This window comes from Haliotis rubra, unplaced genomic scaffold (genome assembly GCF_003918875.1).
Source record: "Haliotis rubra isolate DU_JTF1 unplaced genomic scaffold, ASM391887v1 Scf161, whole genome shotgun sequence".
Classification (NCBI taxonomy): Eukaryota; Metazoa; Mollusca; class Gastropoda; order Lepetellida; family Haliotidae; genus Haliotis; species Haliotis rubra.
Window position 1 is genome coordinate 984,262 of NW_025765570.1, and position 22,336 is coordinate 1,006,597.

Genomic DNA, 22,336 nt, shown 5'->3' on the forward strand with positions numbered 1-22,336 from the left:
GGACCAGAATCAGAGCATACTGGAGGTGAAACCAGAGGCTTCACATCCCAGCTACATTACAAGGGGGTTGATTCAAAGAAGGAACATGTATGCCTGTTGAGTGGCAAGTACAAAGGTGACCAACACCTGTTAGTGTTCATACTTCCAGTTTACACTGCTTGCCACGGATAGATCTAAACAACTAGGTAATAACATACACTTTCACCTGTAATAACAGCCAAAGCACACTTGCCGATGCCAGAGCTAATTAACATAGACCAAAATTTGGCCTGATATGAAATGAAACCCAAATTCACCATTTCTATGTCTCGCTAAAAACAACTTTGGTTTAATGTTCCCTATATCTAAAGAAATAACATCATAAAAAGACGATTTGAAAATTTACCTATTTTTATGACAGCCATAAAACAACTTTACTGGTACTCAGAGCCGAAATAAAATCCTTGATAACAGTGCCACTTAGTGCTGTGACGAAAATTCTTGTAAACCTACAGTGTTTCCAGATAATATCAATATGACTATTCACTATGTAAATATCAGAGCAAAACTTCTTGCAGACCTACAGTGTTTCCAGCTAATGTCAATATGACTGTTCACTATGTAAGTATCAGTGCCCCATTGAGGACCGGTCTTCAGATTAATGTGAGGCATTGCTTACCTGTCACGTCCAGCAATTGACGAGCGTACATAATACCACAACCCCTATGCCCGGCTGAGCTAGACACCCATACACAGTGGCATGTACTTGAAGCTCTATATCAACATCAGATCAAACCGAACAACACTTCTTGTGCTTGAAACATTCACAGCCCACACGACTACTGACCCATTACACAGCCATTCACAGTCACTATGAAATTATCAGTGTTATGTGGCTCCAATCACCCCCACCTGAGACCTGCTACACAAACTCGGTTATGCCTTGGCTTGGCAGTCACAAGCACTGACTCCACGGTGGTCAATAGCCGTGCAATTCACGCCCAAACATGCTCGTCGCTTTCACTCACTACAACAGTACTTATCATTTTCATTGATTACAGGATGCGTGTTCATGGTGAGTGAACAAGATGCTGGGAATCAGCAATTAAAGTATTAATGAGATCGTTAATCTTTGACAGTGCAGTGGGGTAGTGGTTAAGGCATTCGCTTGTCAGGCTGAAGACCCAGGTTTAATTCCCCATGATGGGTATAAGGTGTGAATCCCATTTCTGGTGTCCCTACCGTGATATTGCTGGAATATTGCTGATGAAGACATAGAGCAGATCAGCTGTAGACTGGGGCATCAGCTACTAACTGAGAGGCTTTACTGTTAACTACAGATTTGGCTTTACTGGGAACAGATTAACTCTTTACTGGGAATAGACTAACTCGCTGATCATAATACTGGGAACAGATTAACTGAGGTTTTTGCTGGGAACAGATTAACTTGTTTAACAAACTGGGAACAGATGAACACAGACTAACTGATTGTTTACTGGGAACAGATTAACTCTTTACTGGGAACAGACTAACTCTTTACTGGGAACAGACTAACTCCTTACTGGGAACAGATTAACTCTTTACTGGGAACAGATAAACTCTTTACTGGGAACAGATAAACTCTTTACTGGGTACAGATTAACTCTTTACTGGGAACAGATTAACTCCTTACTGGGAACAGATAAACTCTTTACTGGAAACAGACTAACTCTTTACTGGGAACAGACTAACTCTTTACTGGGAACAGATTAACTCTTTACTGGGAACAGATTAACTCCTTACTGGGAACAGATAAGCTCTTTACTGGAAACAGATTAACTCTTTACTTGGAACAGATTAACTCTTTACTGGGAACAGATAAACTCTTTATTGGGAACAGATTAACTCTTTACTGGGAACAGATTAACTCCTTACTGGGAACAGATAAACTCTTTACTGGAAACAGATTAACTCTTTACTGGGAACAGATAAACTCTTTACTGGAAACAGACTAACTCTTTACTGGGAACAGATTAACTCCTTACTGGGAACAGACTAACTCTTTACTGGGAACAGACTAACTCTTTACTGGGAACAGACTAACTCTTTACTGGGAACAGACTAACTCTTTACTGGGAACAGATAAACTCTTTACTGGGAACAGATAAACACTTTACTGGGAACAGACTAACTCTTTACTGTGAACAGATAAACTCTTAACTGGGAACAGACTAACTCCTTACTGGGAACAACAGATTAACTCTTTACTGGGAACAGATTAACTCTTTACTGGGAACATGTAATTACTGGGAACAGATTAACTCTTTACTGGGAACAGATTAACTCTTTACTGGGAACAGATTAACTATTAACTCCTTACTGGGAACAGACTAACTCTTTACTGGGAACAGACTAACTCTTAAATGGGAACAGATTAAGTATCGACAGTGAAAAAGACTCCAAAACACACAAGTTGTTTGAGGGGAACAGAGAAGCTGTGGACTGGAAACAGACTGCTGACTACAACCAAATCAGCTGACTGCCTGGCTTGAAATTAGAAAAGACATCAGGTGTGCCTAAAGGCCACTGGACCTGTTTTTCAGGTGTGCCATTTTCAGTTTCTTGCACCTTGTCTTTTCTACCAATTAATTGTAGAAAAGGGCAGCTAACTAATTAGATAAAAAAGTTGATGACATAAATGTCATTCTGTGTGGCATACAATGATCATCATGTCATATATTCACAATTAACAATGTTAATTAACAAATTAAAATGAAACAATGTAATGATGATAAACTTTGTTATCATGGACAAGTACATGTTCAGCCTTCAATGGCACAGTTTGAAAATGATTAGAATCTGACTGCAGTTTACTTGGTTTTGTCAAAAATGCATTTTAAACTTATAATGCATTTAAATGAGCACTGGATCATAAATGTGTTTCAGGTTTCAAGGAAAAAATAAAATTTTCTATCTTTATGAACTGGCTGACCATATATACTCTTTGCAAAACATGATATTTTTTACCCTTCTCCACTTCAGAACTAGACTGATCCATTAAGCCAGTTCCAACAAGAACTATTTAACAGTTTAGGAGGTCTGCTCCGGAATGGACAGCAGACACACTGACAGAAAGGTGGATGCATATGTATATCTTATATACACCCATATTTCCACCGTGCAGTGGAAACAACCTTAATAAAAGTTTCCGTCCTTTTCACCAAAGACTTTCCACCCATAAAGATCCAGGTAAAATTGGACTTCAATGACTAAAGGGATCGTTTGGTCAGGGCTGCTGACATGATTCACACATGTAATTGTATCCCATTAGTGTAGATCAATGCTCATGATGTCAATCACTGGATTGTATGGCCCAGGCAACAAACAAAAACACCCCTGGCCCAGCTGTTGTTGTAGGCAGTCACAGGCAGTAAATGCAAAGTATGCATCTTGCCTTGCCTAGCCATATCTTGGAGCTGGAACCAATCTTGTAATTTTGTAGTGGAGTTGTACAGACAGTATCAATCAGTTGACAAAGCTTAAGTATTAGAAACATATAATTTACAAATTTTAAACTTATCCCATCCCAAACATGGATGTTTTTCGCAGATTCAACCAGAGATGACAATTTTGAGATGACACTGAGTTATTGACAAGGAGGCCGAACAAGCAATCTGATCCATAAAATACTTTACAGATGCTAGGCTTCATTACAACAAACTTGTGATGGGTCAGCTTCTGGAAACCCTTTCATGGTACTGTCACAAACCTCCCTGGGACTGGGCGATCCTGAGTTTTGTGATTTCTTGCTTTATCATTGCTGAAAGGATAGGGCTTGAAGAATTTCTGAACACATTCAGAAGGATATGGTAGTTCTAAAAATGATGATGCAAGGCCTTGAGGTAGATCTTGAGAGCCCTAACTGGTCATCAAAGCCAAGGATGAATAAAAGAAGATAAATAGAAACCTGTCTGGTTGGCTTGCTAGCTGATTCTAGATGATGAAGTCCCAACTAAGTCCCATAAAGACCTTTCTTTTAAAACACACCCTGTTGAAATCTAAGGCAGGGATCTCAGAGATGTGTGCCACTGTAGCAAGAGCTCCAAGCTGGAGGTCAAAACTTGGCCAACTGGTCACCCTGCTTGAAGGATCGAATAAGAGACTACAGTTCTGCTACTGTAGAAATCATTCCTGTGACAATAGCCATGATGGAGTTGATAGGTGCTAGACAAACAGAATATTTTCAGCAACTCTCATGGAATAATGTTTGGCTATGAGTGAGTGAATTTAGTTTTACGCCGCACTCAGCAATATTCCACCTATATGGTGGCAGTCCGTAAATAATCGAGTCTGGGCCAGACAATCCAGTGATCAACAGTATGAGCATCGATCTACACAATTGGGAACCGATGACATGTGTCAACCAAGTCAGCAAGCCTGACCACCCGATCCCGTTAGTCGCCTCTTACGACAAGCATGGGTTACTGAAGATCAATATTCTAACCCGAATCTTCACGGGTTTGTTTGGCTATGAGAGCAGTATGCGAAATAGCCACTGGCCTGCTAGCCATTGGCTATTAAAAATCCAGGTGGGCCAGTAAATCTCCATTGTCACTGGCCCGACTGGCTAGTGAATTTTCATGGCGTGATTTTGTAAATATGTCACTCTCTCTGACTTGTTAAGTGACAATACACTTTAAATCATGCAAAATTATGACCTGATAAATTTTTTTTATCATATTAGCAGCTTAATGATGAAACCCTTGCCAAGAGTACAATATCTTATTCTCATCAATTTTTGTAATCTTTTGATTACTCTACATTCAAATTTCAGGCAAGTGAATTATTTTTGTAAAACTGTAGACATGCAACGCCATGGTTTGCATAACACCTTTGGCTCCATAACAAAAATGTAGAATATATTCTCTGATGCCTTGCCATTGGACTGACTGACTGAGTTTGGTTTTATGCCGCTTTTAGCAATATTCCAGCAACATCACGGCAGGGGACACCAGATATGGGCTTCACACAGTGTACCCATGTGGAGATTCGAACCCGGGTCTTCGGCGTGACGAGCCAATGTTTTAACCACTAGGCTACCCAACCGCCCCCCTTGCCATTGGAACACCCAAATGACTACTACATCAGTGAAGTTTCATCAGAACACAGCTGAAGCGGAACTAGTTTTGACACTTGATGTAGTTCCATTGTAGAGTAGATACCTCGTATACAATTGACATCTCTCAGTGAAGCAGTCTGTTCCACACCACATCTATCAAATACATCACATATCATGATGGTGAGAACAACAGACAAAATGTCCATTTTCAGATATGGGTACAGTCTGTTCTACCATCACAGATCTAGAGGTTGTTTCCCCAACTGACTTTGGTCTATATATGTGATGTTGTGTATCAGGTGTAGTGCCAGTAGTGTTGGGAATTGGTTAAAATCCCATAATTGATGATTGGTTCATTACAACCAATCAATCATCGAAAATATTTGGTTAGCGTCATTTATCAAATTTTCCTGGTTATGTTTGCTAATGCACAAAAAATAAAAACAAAACATGTAGTTCTTTCGGTTTTTGCACAAAGTGCATGTGCAAATTTCACATCTTTAAAGGATGACAAGTATGTTAGGGACATAACTTTCCTGGAATCTTTAAAGGTCACATGCAACCAAAAAATCAAACATAATTAAAACACAATTATCACTTATTCATGACATATAATATACATTGCTGGTTATGAAAAAACATATAAACAAAATTATAAGCGTACAATCGCAATTCAAAAGTGCAATATCGTGTACTTGGGTTTACTTCCCAAGAAACGAAGCAGCCGGGATACCGAACCCAGTCAGAGAAGGTGGGTGTGCACTTAAATGTAACGGGTGGTTCATTTGCAGATGCCCTCACAGCTCATTGTGTGTGTGTATATATATAGAGATGTTGGGTTTTGTAAATACATGTCCATTTTTTTGTGTATAACATTTTGCAATCAACAGACATCACAACATGTCATGTGTACAAGTATCACACCTGCCTGTCTGTGTAATTACATAATGTGACAGTCTTTTTTCATCGCGTTATTTTTCAACTTTATAAGTTGAATTTGCATTTTTGATGATTTGTTTCGGTAAGTCCATACCGAAAGGTATCAGAATCTGCAAAGTTGTGTATTACGTTGCATGTGACCTTTAAGATAAAATCAATCATGACTTGGAAAGAGCTTGTAACAGACAAAACCAATCTTGTGAAAAATATTATTAATGCAAACAAATGTTCCAAAAATGTTTGTGTTCGATTATGAGAAAATATGATCGATTGCTTGGTCATTTTGTCATTGCGACCAATCTTTGATTATTTCAATTAATCGCACCACCACTGAGTGCCAGAAGACCTACCTTGTTCGGCCTCCACGTCCAGGTGGTATATCCAACAGGTCCGTACAGTCCTTGTCATATGCTCCTGAAATAGTGAGTGAGTTAGTGTGTTTCTGTGTGCACACACCTGTTCAGGGTAGAAGGGAGTCATACAGTGTGAGTGAGTGAGTGAGTGCACTCATGTGTGGACGTACTGTACTGCATGTGAAGGGTTGGGTAGTTGTACTATATGTGTGTGTGTGTGTGTGTGAGAGAGAGAGAGAGAGTGCTGAGACTGAGAGAGAGAGAGAGAGAGAGAGAGAGAGAGAGAGAGAGAGAGAGAGAGAGAGAGAGAGAGAGAGAGAGAGAGAGAGAGAGAGAGAGAGAAACCAGGCATATGCAGGTAGATAGGACCCAGCTGAAAAAGTATGGGCAAGGTAGAGGGGGTCTGATGAAAATGTAATTGCTGACTTTGCTGAAATAGTTAATTGTTTATGAGCTTAACTATACCATGTAAAGTTGCAAGAAAGCGTGAGTACAAACCGATATATCTAAGTGATGTTTCTCTGGACGAGTGTATAAAATTATAATATTTTGTCGAATGACACACCATGGTTCAACTTTTTTTAACTTCTTATCTTGACACTAACTCCGGCAGTATCAATAATTACACCTGCATCCTACTGGCACTTTATCGACACTGGAGTAGGTGTAAACAATATGTCACACTAAGGCATTAGTAGCCGTTCAAACATTGTAACAACTGTGGAGAAAATCCAAAAGTAAACAGTGGCGCATGCTACCTGACTCATCAACTTGGCTTACTGGAGTTATTGTGCATGCACTGTTATGACAGACGACCTAACTGTACAGCACTGGGTCGTGTATACCCAACATGCACGTGTGTGTATGAAACCCATGTAGGTCTGTCTGACCTGCACACACAAATGGTACTCACACAACAACACTCGCTCTCTTTGACATGTTAATGACAACGCACCTGTCACATGCCGGCCGCCATCTTCTCCCTAGCTACCAGTGGCGTCCCCTCTCTGTGACGTCACAAAGCAACACGTTCGATCTTGAGCGGGGTAGATTTTCCCGCGCTTGTGTTGCGACGCGACTTAATTAGCGGCGGGTACCGGAGATCAATAGATCAGTAGTTGGCTTCAAGTGAGTGGTTTGAGCTGTGTGTTTACTCGTTCACCTAGTGCCAAAGCAAAGATCAACTTACTTGTGCGACCTTTCATGACGGTAACGATAATCTTCATAAACAAAGGATTCCTTTTTATATCTTTTGCTTATCCGAGGCATCTATTTCATAATGGAAATATTCCAGCGTAACAACTTACAATACAAGTCTGTTGTGATTGGTGGGTTTTTAAACGTTGAACATATTACAGGTGTTGGAAGACACGGAAAGGTGTAGCCATTAGCACACCAACCTGTTCAGCTCACTTAGATAACTGTGGTCGTCACGTACGTGGGACGAATGAGTTATCCATCTTTCAAGTGTACATTTCTCTTGGGCGGCATTTTACTAGTATACTGTAGCGCCCACAATATATCTTCTATACTTGTGTAAAGCGGCGAGACCCCCACATTTCTCTTCTACAAATGAAGTGCCATCTGAACACAATGTATACTAATTCATGCCTATGTAAGGCAATATATTCTTAATTTACTTTTTTTCGCAACAATGTTTTTACCAAACTCTTAAATCATCCCAAAATACATAAAGTCCGCTGTCTGAACTTGTTTCCCTCTGAATTAATCAGAAAGAGATAGCTGTATCTGTGTTCTTCGTTCTTCATAGTTGATAATATCATATTTATAGTGTCCTAAGTGTCAGATTGTACAAGCTGTTTGTGAAGCAATGCTGACCGCTTTCAGTTTCAATTTGTTTACATCCTGAACTGGTACCTGCAGATCAAGGTGAGCTTCATGTTGCGCTGTGGCTCTATATAATGTGTTATGATGGGCTAGCACTATTCAGCTTCATTGCCGATATTGATGTTTTATCTAATTTAGATTGACAGTTCCCATCAATAACTCAATACACGTGCCCCCTTTAAAATTGTAAGGCGAGACTCAAACTGTTTGTCTGTCTGTCTGTTTCAGCCTATACATGTTTTAGTTCTGAAATAATTAATAATGTTTACGATACGAATGCACACGAAAGCGAAAAAGAAGACCTGTATAAAGATGTAGTTTTGTTGACTGAATTAACTTTAAGAACCCGACGTAGGACTATGATATGAATGAAGTTTGTCATTAAACGCAAAACACTTTTGGTCTGTGTTAGTCAGCAGAAGACACTTGGATCAAGAAGCCTTACGTAAACATGTTGAGCACGCAAGCATTGGCTCGAAGTACGGAGATTCTTGCTTGATGACCTCATTAGTATATTTAGGTGATTGTGATACCCGGTTTCGCGAATTCATTAGTGTCATGTATTTGATATGATAATACGACAGAGTAATACATTGCCAGGTGATACAGCAGTGTAATACATGGTCTGGTGATGCAACAGTGTAATACATTGCCAGGTGATACAACAGAGTAATACATGGCCTGGTGATACAACAGTGTAATACATGGTCTGGTTATACAACAGTGTAATACATTGCCAGATGATACAACAGTGTAATACATGGTCTGGTGATACATACATGGCCTGGTGATACAACAGTGTAATACATGATCTGTAATACATGGTCTGGTGATACAACAGAGTAATACATGGTCTGGTGATACAACAGTGTAATACATGGCCTGGTGATACGACCGAGTAATACATTGCCAGGTGATACAGCAGTGTAATACATGATCTGGTGATACAACAGAGTAATACATTGATCTGGTGATACAACAGTGTAATACATGATCTGGTGATACAACAGTGTAATACATTGCCTGGTGATACAGTGTAATACATTGCCTGGTGATACAACAGTGTAATACATGGTCTGGTGATACAACAGAGTAATACATGGTCTGGTGATACAACAGAGTAATACATGACCTGGTGATACAACAGAGTAATACATTGCCTGGTGATACGACAGAGTAATACATGGCCTGGTGAGGCGACTGTGTAATACATTGCCTGGTGATACAACAGTGTAATACATTGATCTGGTGATACAACAGTGTAATACATGCCTGGTGATACAACAGAGTAATATATTGATACCGTGATACAACATACATTGACAGAGTAATACATGATCTGGGTAATACAATACAAAGTGTAATGTTTGATCTGGTGATACAACAGTGTAATAAATTGCCTGGTGATACAACAGTGTAATACATGATCTGGTGATACAACAGAGTAATACATGATCTGGTAATACAACAGAGTAATACAACAGAGTAATACATGATATGGTAATACAATAGAGTAATGTATGATCTTTTGATTCAACAGATTATCAAATTGCCTGGCGATACAACAGAGTAATACATGGTCTGGCGATACAGCAGAGTAATACATGGTCTGGCGATACAGCAGAGTAATACATGGTCTGGTAATACAGCAGAGTCATACATGGCCCGGCTTATACGACAGGGTAATACATGGTGGAGAAATCGCCATGGTGTGGGGAGCCATGACCTACACGGGTAGAGGAAAATCTAGTGGTTGTTCAAGGCAATCTTACAGCAAATCGCTACATCGACCAAATCCTGCGACCTCAAATCCTTTCACTTTTTAACCGCCAAAGGGAGCTGTTTCAACACGAAAACTCCACACCCCACACAACTTGTGTAACGGGTGCCTATGACGCCAATGCACACGTCAATGTTCTTCCCTAGCCTTCCAGATCGCCTGATCTGAACCCGATCGAGCATCTATGGGACGAACTTGATCGCGTACGTAAACCTCACCATCGTCCTCAAACACTTGCAGAACTTGCCAACGCCTTACAGGAGGAATGGCGAAGAATTCCCCAAGCAAACATCCGACACCTTGTGCAATCCCTTCCAAGGCGGTGTCGAGCAGTGACGGCTCCAAGGGGAGGTGTCACCAGGTACTGACCTGAACGCCTGAATCAATACTGACAATGAGAACAATGCATAAAAAGTTTATGTTCATCCGTGTTGAATTTCCTTCATCTATACGTTTAATACATTTCCTTATTTTCGGCCTATGCGTTACTTTTTTGAAGAGTGTATAAATTCATGTGGATGACATTGAACGCCCCCTTGTGTCCACAAAAATGAGTGAACTGAATTAATGCTGACAATGGCAACAATGCATATGTTGGTCCGTGTGTCGAATTTCCTTCACCTATGCTCAAGCTTAATAGAGTGAGTGAGTTTAGTTTTACGCCACACTCCAGCAATATTCCACCTATATGTTGGCGGTCTGGAAATAATCGAGTCAATCCAGTGATTAACAGCATGAGCATCGATCTGCGCAACTGTGAACCGATGACATGTGTCAAACAAGTCAGCGAGCCTGACCACCTGATCCCGTTAGTCGCCTCTTATGACAAGCATGGGTTACTGAAGGTTCATTCTAACCCGGACCTTCACGGGTTCAAGCTTAATGGCCTTACAGTACAACCAGAAATTATTGAGAATTTAAAGATTGTAATTTATTTTTTTTTCACTCATTACTCACGTTTTAAATGTGAATATTAGCAGAACATAACTCCAGATTGAACCAGATTTTGTCAAGTCACCATGGGCAGCAATGCAGGCTTCAATGCGGCGGGGCATACTACTGATCAAAGAAGTTAGAAAGTAAGTCCATGCTGTCCCAAAATCGGACGACCTCTTCTTTCATTTCAGCAATATTTGTCAGATTTTTCTTATTGACACTTTCCTTCATAAGTCCCCAAACATTTTCTATTGGATTTAGGCCAGGGCTATAGCTTGGCCAATCTAATAATGTCATATTTTGGGTCCGAAACCAGGCCCGTGAATGCTTTGAACGAATGTTTCGGGTCATTGTCCTGCTGGAAAATCCAAACATTTCCATAGAACACGTGAGAAGATGGAAATAATGTCCCTCGAGAATATCTGTGTACCGCTCACTGTTCATATTCCTTTCAAATACACAGAGGGGCGTTGCCCCTAACACAGACATGCCACCCCACACGTTAAATTTCGGACTGTACTTTGGGCGCTGATACAAAGGTATTTCAGTTTGTTTGGTCCAAAATTTCAGTGTATTAGGAAACAGCCACAAAGAACTTTCATCTGAGAAAATCACATTGTCCCAGTTAAAATTTCTATGCTGTAAGCACCAGTTCAACCTTCGCTCCTTTTGTTCAGGTTTCATGATCGGTGATGGAATTCCTCGACTTTTCTGCCAACCCATTGCATGCAGCTTTTTTTAATTGTCTCAATCATATCCAGACTGAAGTTTTCTAAACTCCTTCGTTTGTTTTTAGAAACAAGAATACCAAGCCGCCTCCTGTCATCGACAGTCAATTTTCTGGGCCTACCTGCGCCTCCCTGGTGCTCAATGCCATATCCATTTGCAATATTTTTCAAAACACGATAAACAGTGCACAAAGGGATGCCTGTTCTACTTGAAATCGCTTTAGCTGATCTGATGTCCTTGTTATAATACTCTAAAATCAACTTCCTCTTCTCAAAATCATCCATACTGAGGATCACTGAAAATGTCGTCTGCTAGCAAGTAAGCAAAGGGGATAACTCTTCACAAACGAATTAAAAAAGGATTTACGGAGTTGTCCCTCTTGAATGAAACCAAGCACTTGATAGCTGGTCAAGGTTGTTTATAGTAGATATCCAATTGAACATATTCCTAAAATTCTCAATAATTTTTGGTCACACTATATGTCCCCTTCAATTTTGTTATTGGAGGGGGGGGTGAATGACAACAATTATTGACATGATTATATATATACACTTAAATACGCTTAATACATTTCCTTATTTTTTGCCTATGCGTTTCTTTCTTTTTTTTCTTCTTTTTTTTGGGTTTATATTGCCTGGTGATACAGCAGAGTAATTCATGACCTGGTGATACAGCAAGTAATACAAGACTCTGTGTTTGTTACTGGTCACACAGTCTGAAGACAATATCCACACGTGTCACAACACTGAGTCTTGTCACCACGACTGCGATTCCAACACATCACGTGGGATCCTTTCACGACATGTAATTGCATATTTCCGTGAACTATTTCAACACAATTTGTAACCGGTATGCGGGTTGTATTACCGACATGGCCCCAAGGCATCAGCATACGCATGACCTGTCTCCCGCGCTTAAAGCGGCGCTTCCACACCGACTCACCAACTGTAGATATTTTACAGACGCTTCAAACAAAAACCGTCAACTAAGCAAAACGCTTCTCTGGTGTTTTCTAAACATTACACTTGAAATACATGTTCTGTTTTGGACATGATAATAGGGTCGGTTTTAAAATGTCTTGAAAAGTACACCCTCTGTTGTCCTTTCTAAATAAACATCTTGTGTTTGCATCTGATGTGAGTTCGAAACCACTCATGATGAACAGATTTGTATACTGACGTACAACTTCACCGTCAGTAACAACAGGAAATCGCTTCCCATTTAAATTTCTTAACACGATTACCATCTCTTCGATTTTTTCGACATTTAGAATAAATGATTATCTGTAAATCTGCAGCGTAAGATTGCCATTAGTGCACAAAATAAAAAGAACGGGAGAGATGACACCACCTTGAGGAGTCCCGATAGTAGTCTGAACAAGAGATGAGCGACAGCCGTCAATACCCACAAAATGTGTTACAATGAAAGTTGTGATCCATTTACAGTATTTAAGGTAACACTTATGAAATTTAGCTTCTTCATAAATAAGCCAGGTTGTGTGGTATTGAAACCGGCTAAACACATCGACAAACAGTATTCTTACACACGACTTACAAGTGTCTAGATGGCTGTACATTATTTACAGGAGAGTCAGAGTGTTCGCGACACTTCTGTTGGGTCCAGGGGCGGTTGGGTAGCCTAGTGGTTAAAGCGTTCGCTCGTCACGCCGAAGACCCGGGTTCGATTCCCTACATGGGTACAATGTGTGAAGCCCATTTCTGGTGTCCCCCACCGTGATATTGCTGGAATATTGCTAAAAGCGGCGTAAAACTAAACTCACTCACTCACTGTTGGGTCCATGTGTAGATCACAAAGAGTCAAGTACGTGATGGCTTCTACGAATAGCACCTTAGCACCTTACTAATGTGCCATGACTGTAAAGTCACATTTCGATAGTCACTGTTCACAGTTTGGTTTGGTTTTGGTGGAGACAGAGACAATGTTCGACATCCGTTATATTTCAGAAACGTGAGGAAACTCTGAAGAAGCTTGAAACAGATTGTAATGCTTGGTTTAAACTCTCTGTGTTTTCAAATATACTTCCCATCAAAAGTTTAGACTCACTGAAAACACTCACTATATGTTATATATATATATATATGGTTACATCGAAGATTGATTTCTCCACTAACTTAGGGGAACCAACTGCAACCCTTATGCAGATGAATTGCACGAGGAACATGCATCAAATTGCTGAAAAGCATGTGCAAATATCATGCATGTGAACAGCTACATTTTGGTGTAAAGTTTTGTTGAGAATTTGCCAATTTTCACTGAGTTGTATCATTTCTTGAACTCGTGACAATAATCTTTTCAACTGTGCGAATTTGTTTTACAATACATAAGTTCATGTGTAAACAGTACCTTTAAACAGTATGGAATATTTTGCAAAATTTGGTCCAGAATAGTTTCTTTGAAGGGCATTTAGAGGTGATACACAGAAAGGCAAGGATGTTATGGATGTCAACTTCTTTATTGTGAAGGGTCATGACGTTTCGAAGTATATTCTTACTCCTTCATCAGGTGAATGAAACAGTTAGGAACAGACAGGTTTATATGTACATGTTAAAACAACAACAGTTTGGAGATAACAAGGGAGACGTGTAGTTAATTGGTAGATAGATCATTTCTATGCAGACGACTCCCAGTTGATCGACGGTATTCCTTATGGTGTCGAACATTCATCTCTTGCAAAAATGGCAACTTGCACAACTGATGTCAAAACATGGATGACAGCCAACATGCTGAAGTTGAATGAGAGCAAAACGGAAGCCATGTTCATTGGACCAAGACAGAGACTCCAGAAACTAGATGCGACTGACATCCCAATATGTGACATCACAGTCCCACCTTCCAGATCCGTGAAGAATTTGGGGGTATATCTTCAATCAGATCTTTCGATGGACAGACAAGTCTCAGAGCTCTGTAGAGTCTGCAACTACCATCTGCGGAACATAGGCAGTATACGTCATCTCCTCACCCAAGACACTGCAGCAACTCTAGCGAGAGCCTTCATCCTGTCCCGGCTGGATTATTGCAACAGTCTCCCTTGCTGAATCTACACAGTCAAACATCAACCGCCTCCAGAGAATCCAAAATAAAACTGCTCGTATAGTTACCAGGTCACTCCAGTCCGCTGACATAAACAACATCTTAAGATCGCTGCACTGGTTGCCCATCCGTCCTCGTGTTGTTTTTAAACTCCTGTGCCTAGCCTACCAGTGTGTTCACGGAACTGCTCCTGAGTATCTGTGTGAACTCCTGACACAGTACCAGCCAGCTAGATGTCTCCGGTCCAGTTCACAGCAACTTCTTGACATTCCCAGATTTCAGCTGAAAACATTCGGAGGCAGATCTTTCAGTGTGACAACAGCTGTCAAATGCAATCAGCTCCCTGACTCTTTAAAAAACTTTGCCTCTCTTCCATCATTCAAAGCCCTCCTGAAGACCTATCTGTTCAACAACTATCTCTGACTCTGGACTTTCTTTGCTAAAGTGCTTTGAGCGTGCATTGATGTGTGGAAAACGCATTGGTGATTAAAGTAATAAAAGCGATCCTGGTACAGTCAATGGAACTATTATTATTATTATTATTATTATTATTATTATGTTTTACAGATTAAAATTGTATGCAGCAGAGAGGGTTCGGGTGATCCTGGCACAGTCAGGCTGGTAAGGCTCATCATCAGCTCAGGGCCCTTGCCCCCCTCTACACGCAGCCCAGACAGCGAATTGGACTTCTCCCAGGAAACGCTGCCTAGTCGAACCCACCAAGAACTTTCCGGAGAATATGAAGGCTCCCCAACACTGCAGCCTTCTGCATTACCCAGAGTGTCAGAAGGGCTGTGCTCCCGGTGGAGAACCTGGGCACTCTCCTGATCTGCGCCAAGAGATCAGGAGGTACCAAACCAAGGGCACCGAGAACAATGGGGAGCCTGACGACAGTGTACTTGGGATGCAAGCGAGACATTTCAAAGGCGAGGTCCGCATATTTATCATGCTTTTCCTTAATCTTGCCAATCACATTGGTGTCAAAAGGGACAGAAAATTCAATGATATAAATAAATTCATTGGCTTTATCAAAAAGGACAAGATCAGGTTTGTTAGCTGGAATTCTTCTGAGGCTGTATATGGGCCTATTCCACAGAAGTTTGAAAGCATCATTTTCCATGACGCCCTGGACATGTTCAGGGTCGTACCATGGATGGACCTCGGAGTCAAAGCCACAGGCATGTCGGAGACGGTAGTAAAAGCAACGAGCCATGCCATCATGTCGTTTAAGATATGCTGTTTGTGCCAAGGAAGGGCATCCACTGACAAGGTGTTGGACAGTCTCTGTGAATTCATTGCAAAGTCGACATTTCATATTGATATTTTCTTTAAGAATCACATTTAGGCGATTGCGAGTGGGAAGTGACTGGTCCTGAGCAGCAAAAAGGAAGCCCTCAGTTTCACATTTAAGACCAGCCGACTTCATCCAGGCGAAGGAGTCGGTGGATTGCTATTCCGTTCAACACACTGCATGTACACACGATGCAATGGCTTCTCAGAAAGCTTCTCCACAAAAGACCGACTCTGGGCAGACTTGGTGAAGGACTTCACCTGGTTTACTCCCATCGCTGTACCGTCCAGCAGTACATTGCCATCAACAAAATCAACCTGAAATCTCAGATTCTGTCCAACAACCTTGGCAAGCTTAAAATAGCTGTGGAATTCCTTGCTTTCATCATGAGTCTTTGGTATGCTTTTTCCTGAATCTTGCCAATCACATTGGTGTCAAAAGGGACTGAAAATTCAATGATATAAATAAATTCATTGGCTTTATCAGAAAGGACAAGATCAGGGTTTGTTGGCTGGAATTCTTCTGAGGCTGTATATGGGCCTATTCCACAGAAGTTTGAAAGCATATCATTTTCCATGACGCCCTGACATGTTCAGGGTCGTACCATGGATGGACCTCGGAGTCAAAGCCACAGGCATGTCGGAGACGGTAGTAAAAGCAACGAGCCATGCCATCATGTCGTTTAAGATATGATGTTTGTTCCAAGGAAGGCCATCCACTGACAAGGTGTTGGACAGTCTCCTGTGAATTCATTGCAAAGTCGACATTCTGACATATTGATATCTTCTTTAAGAATCACATTTAGGCGATTGCGAGTGGAAGTGACTGGTCCTGAGCAGCAAAAAGGAAGCCCCTCAGTTTCACATTTAAGACCAGCCGACTTCACCTTCCAGGCGCTTTTGCTCTCATTAAATTATATCATTGGAAGAGCAGTACGATGACACGAGGTTTGTCAAACACCCTGTGAATATTTTGTATTGTGTATTCAAACATGTGATAGGGCGGAAGTTTTGGGATCAGTCAAGTCTCCTTTCTTGGGAGAAGTATTGTGCGACCTTTGCAGAACCATGGAGGAACATCACCTGTGTCCACGAGAGTATTGAAACAGTGTAGTAATGGTGTTTGGACACAGGGGACTTTTTGATGACACTTTTCAGGCAATCTGGTGAGATGTAACAGACAAACGACCTAGTTACTTTCTCATGCATTGCATGGTCATAGTCACTGACCCATGGTGCCTCCAGGTTACAGTCGCCGGGTACAGACCACAACTGTTTCCAGAACCTTTCATTGGCATCCATTGAGGCCGTTTATCATGCTCACCATCACCGTTTGTTTTACGTTGCCTGTAGAAGTGTTTTTCATTATTTCTAAAAAGTTTCTTCTTCTTCTTATTATTATTATTATGGACAAGTGGAAGCCAGGGATGTTAATCCAGGCATGATAAGGTATCCATGATGTCTTATCCCTTGTTAAATTGCCCCCTTTGTTACCTTGTCATGCCTGGATTAGCAATCCCTGGCTTCCACTTGTCCATCTACCAATTAACTACTGGGCAGTATAGAAGTGATGTATCATCATCATATTTATTTCCTCCTTGGATTGAGATCAGATGTAGTAAACTAGCATGAATGTTGATTTGGAGTGACTTGACTGTCAGTTGCTGGTCATACTTTGTATAGTGATGATGCCCTGGTATGCGGACATTGCAGACATGAGGAAAACAGCGGAGAGTTTGTAGAAAGTGGAGGAGCACCTCTGCATCAGTGCACACACTCTGTGGACGGCCCATGAGCAACTGTAGTAATGTCTCGTCGTCACAGTTGTGGAGATGTACATGTAGCTTCAGGGGTAGATAATCCAGCGTGTTGTTCCAGAATTGGTCGTAGATGGCATATAGTGCTGGGCATCCGCTAGAAACATGATGGAGCAGGTCCGTGTACAAGAGCTTGCACAGGGCACAGATCGTTTCACTGGACTGAGGCACTGCAATCCACATCTGAGCTAGAAAGTGGAAGGCCTTGACGTGCTGTCTGTTTCCGGCTAGGGTCCATGCATGGGAGGCATGGTGAAGGCTTCATGTGGAGAGACTTGAATCGTTGGAAGTCATCGTCGAAGGTTATACGCTGTTTCCACTCAGTTGTATACTTGTGGGTTACTCGTTCTGTGATGAGATTTTTCCACGATTGCTTGCTTGGTATTGGTAGACCTTTGAATGAAAGCAATGAGGTAGTGTCCGGAGATTGTAGAGTTGGAGAAGGGAGACAATTGCGGGACAGAATCCGTGTGTACAGTGTCTGAGTCGGCTTTCTGGAGTCTTTGGACAGGGAGTCTTTGACAGGAAGCCATCCGATCATGCTGAGGCACATGTCTGTTCGGGTACGTGTTGGGAAACTTTGAATGTGCTTTGCCATGTAGCGCCATGTCGTTTCTAACAAAAGTTCATCTTGTTGACATCTGCTTGTCCAAAGTTCACATCCATAAAGAAGGGTTGGTAGAACAATTTTGTTTACTGTTGACGCTGCAATCAGAGGATTGAGTCCATATGGTCTGATACCAATTCCAGGGAGAGGACTGTGAGGTCATCTGCTAATGTCGGGTTCCCAAGGTTCAAATTCCCAACACGTATGCCATGTCCTGAAGCCTGTAGTTGATTCAGCAGATCGTCGATGAATACCAGGTACATAAAGGTTGAGAGTATCCCTCCCTGTCTCACTCCTTGCTTGATGGAAAAGTGTTCTGACTGACAGCCGTTAACTGCAACAAGACAGAGTAAGGTCAGAGTAGCAGTTCACAAATAGCCTCCATGTCTGACCAGTGATTCCGAGGTTAGCTAATTTGACAAAGAGTCCACTATGCCATACAGTGTCAAATGCCTGCTTGTTATCAATAAAGGCTCCGTACACTTTACTCCCTAATTCTACATTATGGTGAATGGATTCTGATAAGTTAAATGGAGGCTGTTGTGTCATCCAAGTCCTGGTTGATAGCCTTGTTGTTGTGAATTCCGAAGTAAAGGTACCAGTGTTGTAAGCCATTTGGTAAGTTTGTTGTTCAAGAGTTTTCAAATTGTTTATAAAGAACTGGCAATAAAGTAATGGGCCTGTAGTTGTTTGCTAAATGTTTTGGCTTGTTGTTTCCTTTGTGAATTGGTATGATGACGCCTATCTTGCAGTTTTGAGGAACATACGCAGATTGTATCATGGCGTTGAATAGGCGTGTGAGATGAAAAAAATAAGCGGAGGTCCACCATATATAATGTTTTCATTTTGTATGCAGTCCTTTCCAGCAGCTTTGTTCCGTTTAAGTGTTTCTACCATACATCGAGTTTCGTCACAGGTTACGGGTGAGGAAAATTGCCGCCGGATGTGATCACGATTTGGTGGGCAGGATAACTCATTTAGTTTGCATTCTGTTCCTTGCAGGAAGTTCTGGTTAAAGTCTGGATTTGTCTGAGGAGTATGAACTGAATGATAGAAATTGGCAAAGGAGATGCACACATCCATTGGATCCCAGACATCGTGTTTATCAACAGTCAGATGTGCACACAATAATTACCGTTCCTTCCTTTCCTAGTTTTCAACATTTTCCAAAAAGCTTGGATTCACACTCTGCAAACTGTTCAAAGTCTTTGGGGTTTTGTTCAGTGAGATCTTGGATGGCAGTTCTTTGAGCCCGTCTGAAATCTCTTAAGACGTTTGTAGTTAGCATAAGATTCACGATTAATGCCACGAGGGCGTCCCTGGTTGATCCATAGCTTCCGGGCATGTCGTTGTAGAGAGTGGATATGTTTTAAGGTGTTTAGACCAGTATGGTTTTGTATGCGGGTTGTACTTAGATACGGGTAACGTGGATGAAGCCGCATGAGATATGGCGTGAGTAATGTTGTCATAGTAGGCATCAATGGCATATGTGGTGGAGATATCTGGTTCACCAAGTGCTTTAGCGCACAAGACAGAGCATCAGAGTAAGATTCAAGAGCGGTATTCATCACAACGTTTCCAAGCAATACTTGCAGTTCTCGCTTCTTTGAAGGATGGTATTTCATGTAGCATAATGTGAAGCAACGATTGGGAGGTGATCCGAAACAGTTTAAATCATCTTCTTCTTGAATATAGGCGTGATCGATATGAGATGTATTCTCACTGGAGATGAGGATGTAGTCAATCTGTGACATGGCAGGACTGAACTGATGCTTGCGTAACTGTTGACTTTGTGTCAGCTACAAACTCTGACAGGAGAGTTCCGTTAGGATGAGCTGATGAAGGGAGTTTAGTTCCGCATTAAAATCTCCCAAGAATACAACCACACGTCGCTGCTGTAGTAATCGTGAACATCCTGTAGTTCTCCGAGGACTGTTTGATATTCAGTAGTTCCATAACTCGCAGTTGGCATATACACTGAGAACATAAAAAGCGGGGGGCATGTCCTTAAGCACAAGCTGGATGCCAGTTATACGTTCGCTTTGTGTGATCAAAGAGAGGTACGTATGGAGACAGAGTTGTCTTGCACATGATGGCAACGCCTCGTTTCCCATATCGTAGGTTTGTTCCCGTCAGAGACTGCGTTTTAGCAAAGGATACGTAGTCAAGATGAATGGAGTTGATGAATTCTCATGAATGGAGTAAAATTTGTGTTCAGTTATAAAGGCGATGTCAGTTTGGTTTATTGTCAGGATTTCACCAAGCGAGAGTGCTGACGACATGATACCCCCTGACATTCCACGTTAAAATATTAGAGAGAACCGATTTGAGAGTTTGAGTGTTCTCCGAATTGAGTCATTATAGTTCATAATGCCTGATTCAATACAACAACACAATATTGCTAGGTAGAGGAAAACTGAGAGCATGATTAGAAGCTTGTGTTGACATCTTCGTGAGATTAACACGACTAATACCAATCGTTCTCGTCATCATATTTGGGTGCCTGATTGCTCTGCTTGTCCTGCCATTGTCCTGACACTCAGCCATCTCCTGCAGTAGATTCCGTGGGCCAATCAACCTGTTCCTCTATCACGGCTGATTGATGCTTGGGCACAGTTAACTTCGCTGATTGTGTTTGCCTTGTATAAGCTTCAAACCCGTAACTGTAATGTTGTTCAGCTTAAGGAAGTTCACAATAGCTGGTCTAGTCGAAATAGCCGAGATGCCTCCGATGTAGTATCTCTCTTCTGGCAGTATAGAAGTTATGTATGGTTCTGGAGTAACAGTATACTGAAACTGTCTATATGTGCGTAGCTTATTACCGTTAGGATTACCCTGGTCATTCAACAATTCCCGTTTAATCATCAGACAAAAGTAAGTCTTTTTTCTTGACAGATATCGCGATTCGGCAATGTACAAAGTTAAACATCGATGTATCGTGGCCCATTTGAAGTATCGTATCGGGATATACGGCAATGTAAAACTTTGTATCGATTCACTGTATCGGCGGCGAATGGATCGATGCATCGATGCGTATCGATGACTCGTCACACCACTAGTAAACAACAAACAATACATGCCGGAATGGAAACCCAAACACTGACTATATGTCGGAATTATTTACTGCTAAATAACAAAGCCGTTGACATTTAAATAAGCAAGTTAACAAGTGGTTTTGAATCACTTTAATCAAACTGTACAACTAGAAAACTGCAAGAGGATTCCCTTTTAACAACTGCAGTCCACTATCATGGCGTTTTGCCCCGCCCCTATCCTCGCGTAGCGTGACTCTTGACAGCGTTCAAATATCTAATGTCAAAGTAACGGTAAATGACTCAACCTTACTATTTCCCGTGCACCAAGCTGAGGATTACAGACTTTCAGCAACTTCTCTGTACACAGGCAGCGTGGCAACCTCTTGTCAGTATACTGGCGTGGGGCACGTGGCTCTCACCTCCGCTAATCTGTTTGTAATCAATCTGAGAGTGAGGTGCTTACTTCAGGCAGCGATTAGCTACTGCTAGTAAATAATTCGCTAATAATACACCGTCGGCTCTTATGACCACGCTGCGCAAGGATCGATCGTTGCTGGGTTGCGAGGGACGCGATCGCATCTACAGGGCTACCTCATCGCAGCTACCGTACAAATTGCCGGAGTCGACCACATCCCCGTTGTCAAATTCACCGGTAACGGAAGGAATTCAACGAAGAAATATAACCATTTAAATATTGCTTGTTGTATCGTAGTCAGATTTGCCCATTAAGTCATGATCTGGGGTAATAACAGAGATTTCATCTGTAACATTTATATGTATGTGTACGGTAATTGATATCGTGGTGAGACTGTAAGGTTTTTGACTTTTTGATCTGGGAGTGAGATTGGCATGTTGATTGGATGACGGGCTTGTG

At 41.5% G+C, this 22,336-nt stretch overlaps 1 protein-coding gene across 1 annotated transcript in view; it reads right to left on the minus strand.

Moving 5' to 3' along the window:
• The window catches only part of LOC124271547 (myosin-11-like), a 97,811-nt gene extending 90,443 nt beyond the window's left edge, over window positions 1-7,368 (minus strand). Inside the window, 2 exon segments of the mRNA XM_046706689.1 lie at window positions 6,367-6,430; window positions 7,325-7,368. The gene's annotated coding sequence lies outside the window, so the exon portion shown is untranslated.
• Window positions 7,369-22,336: the final 14,968 nt, after the last annotated feature.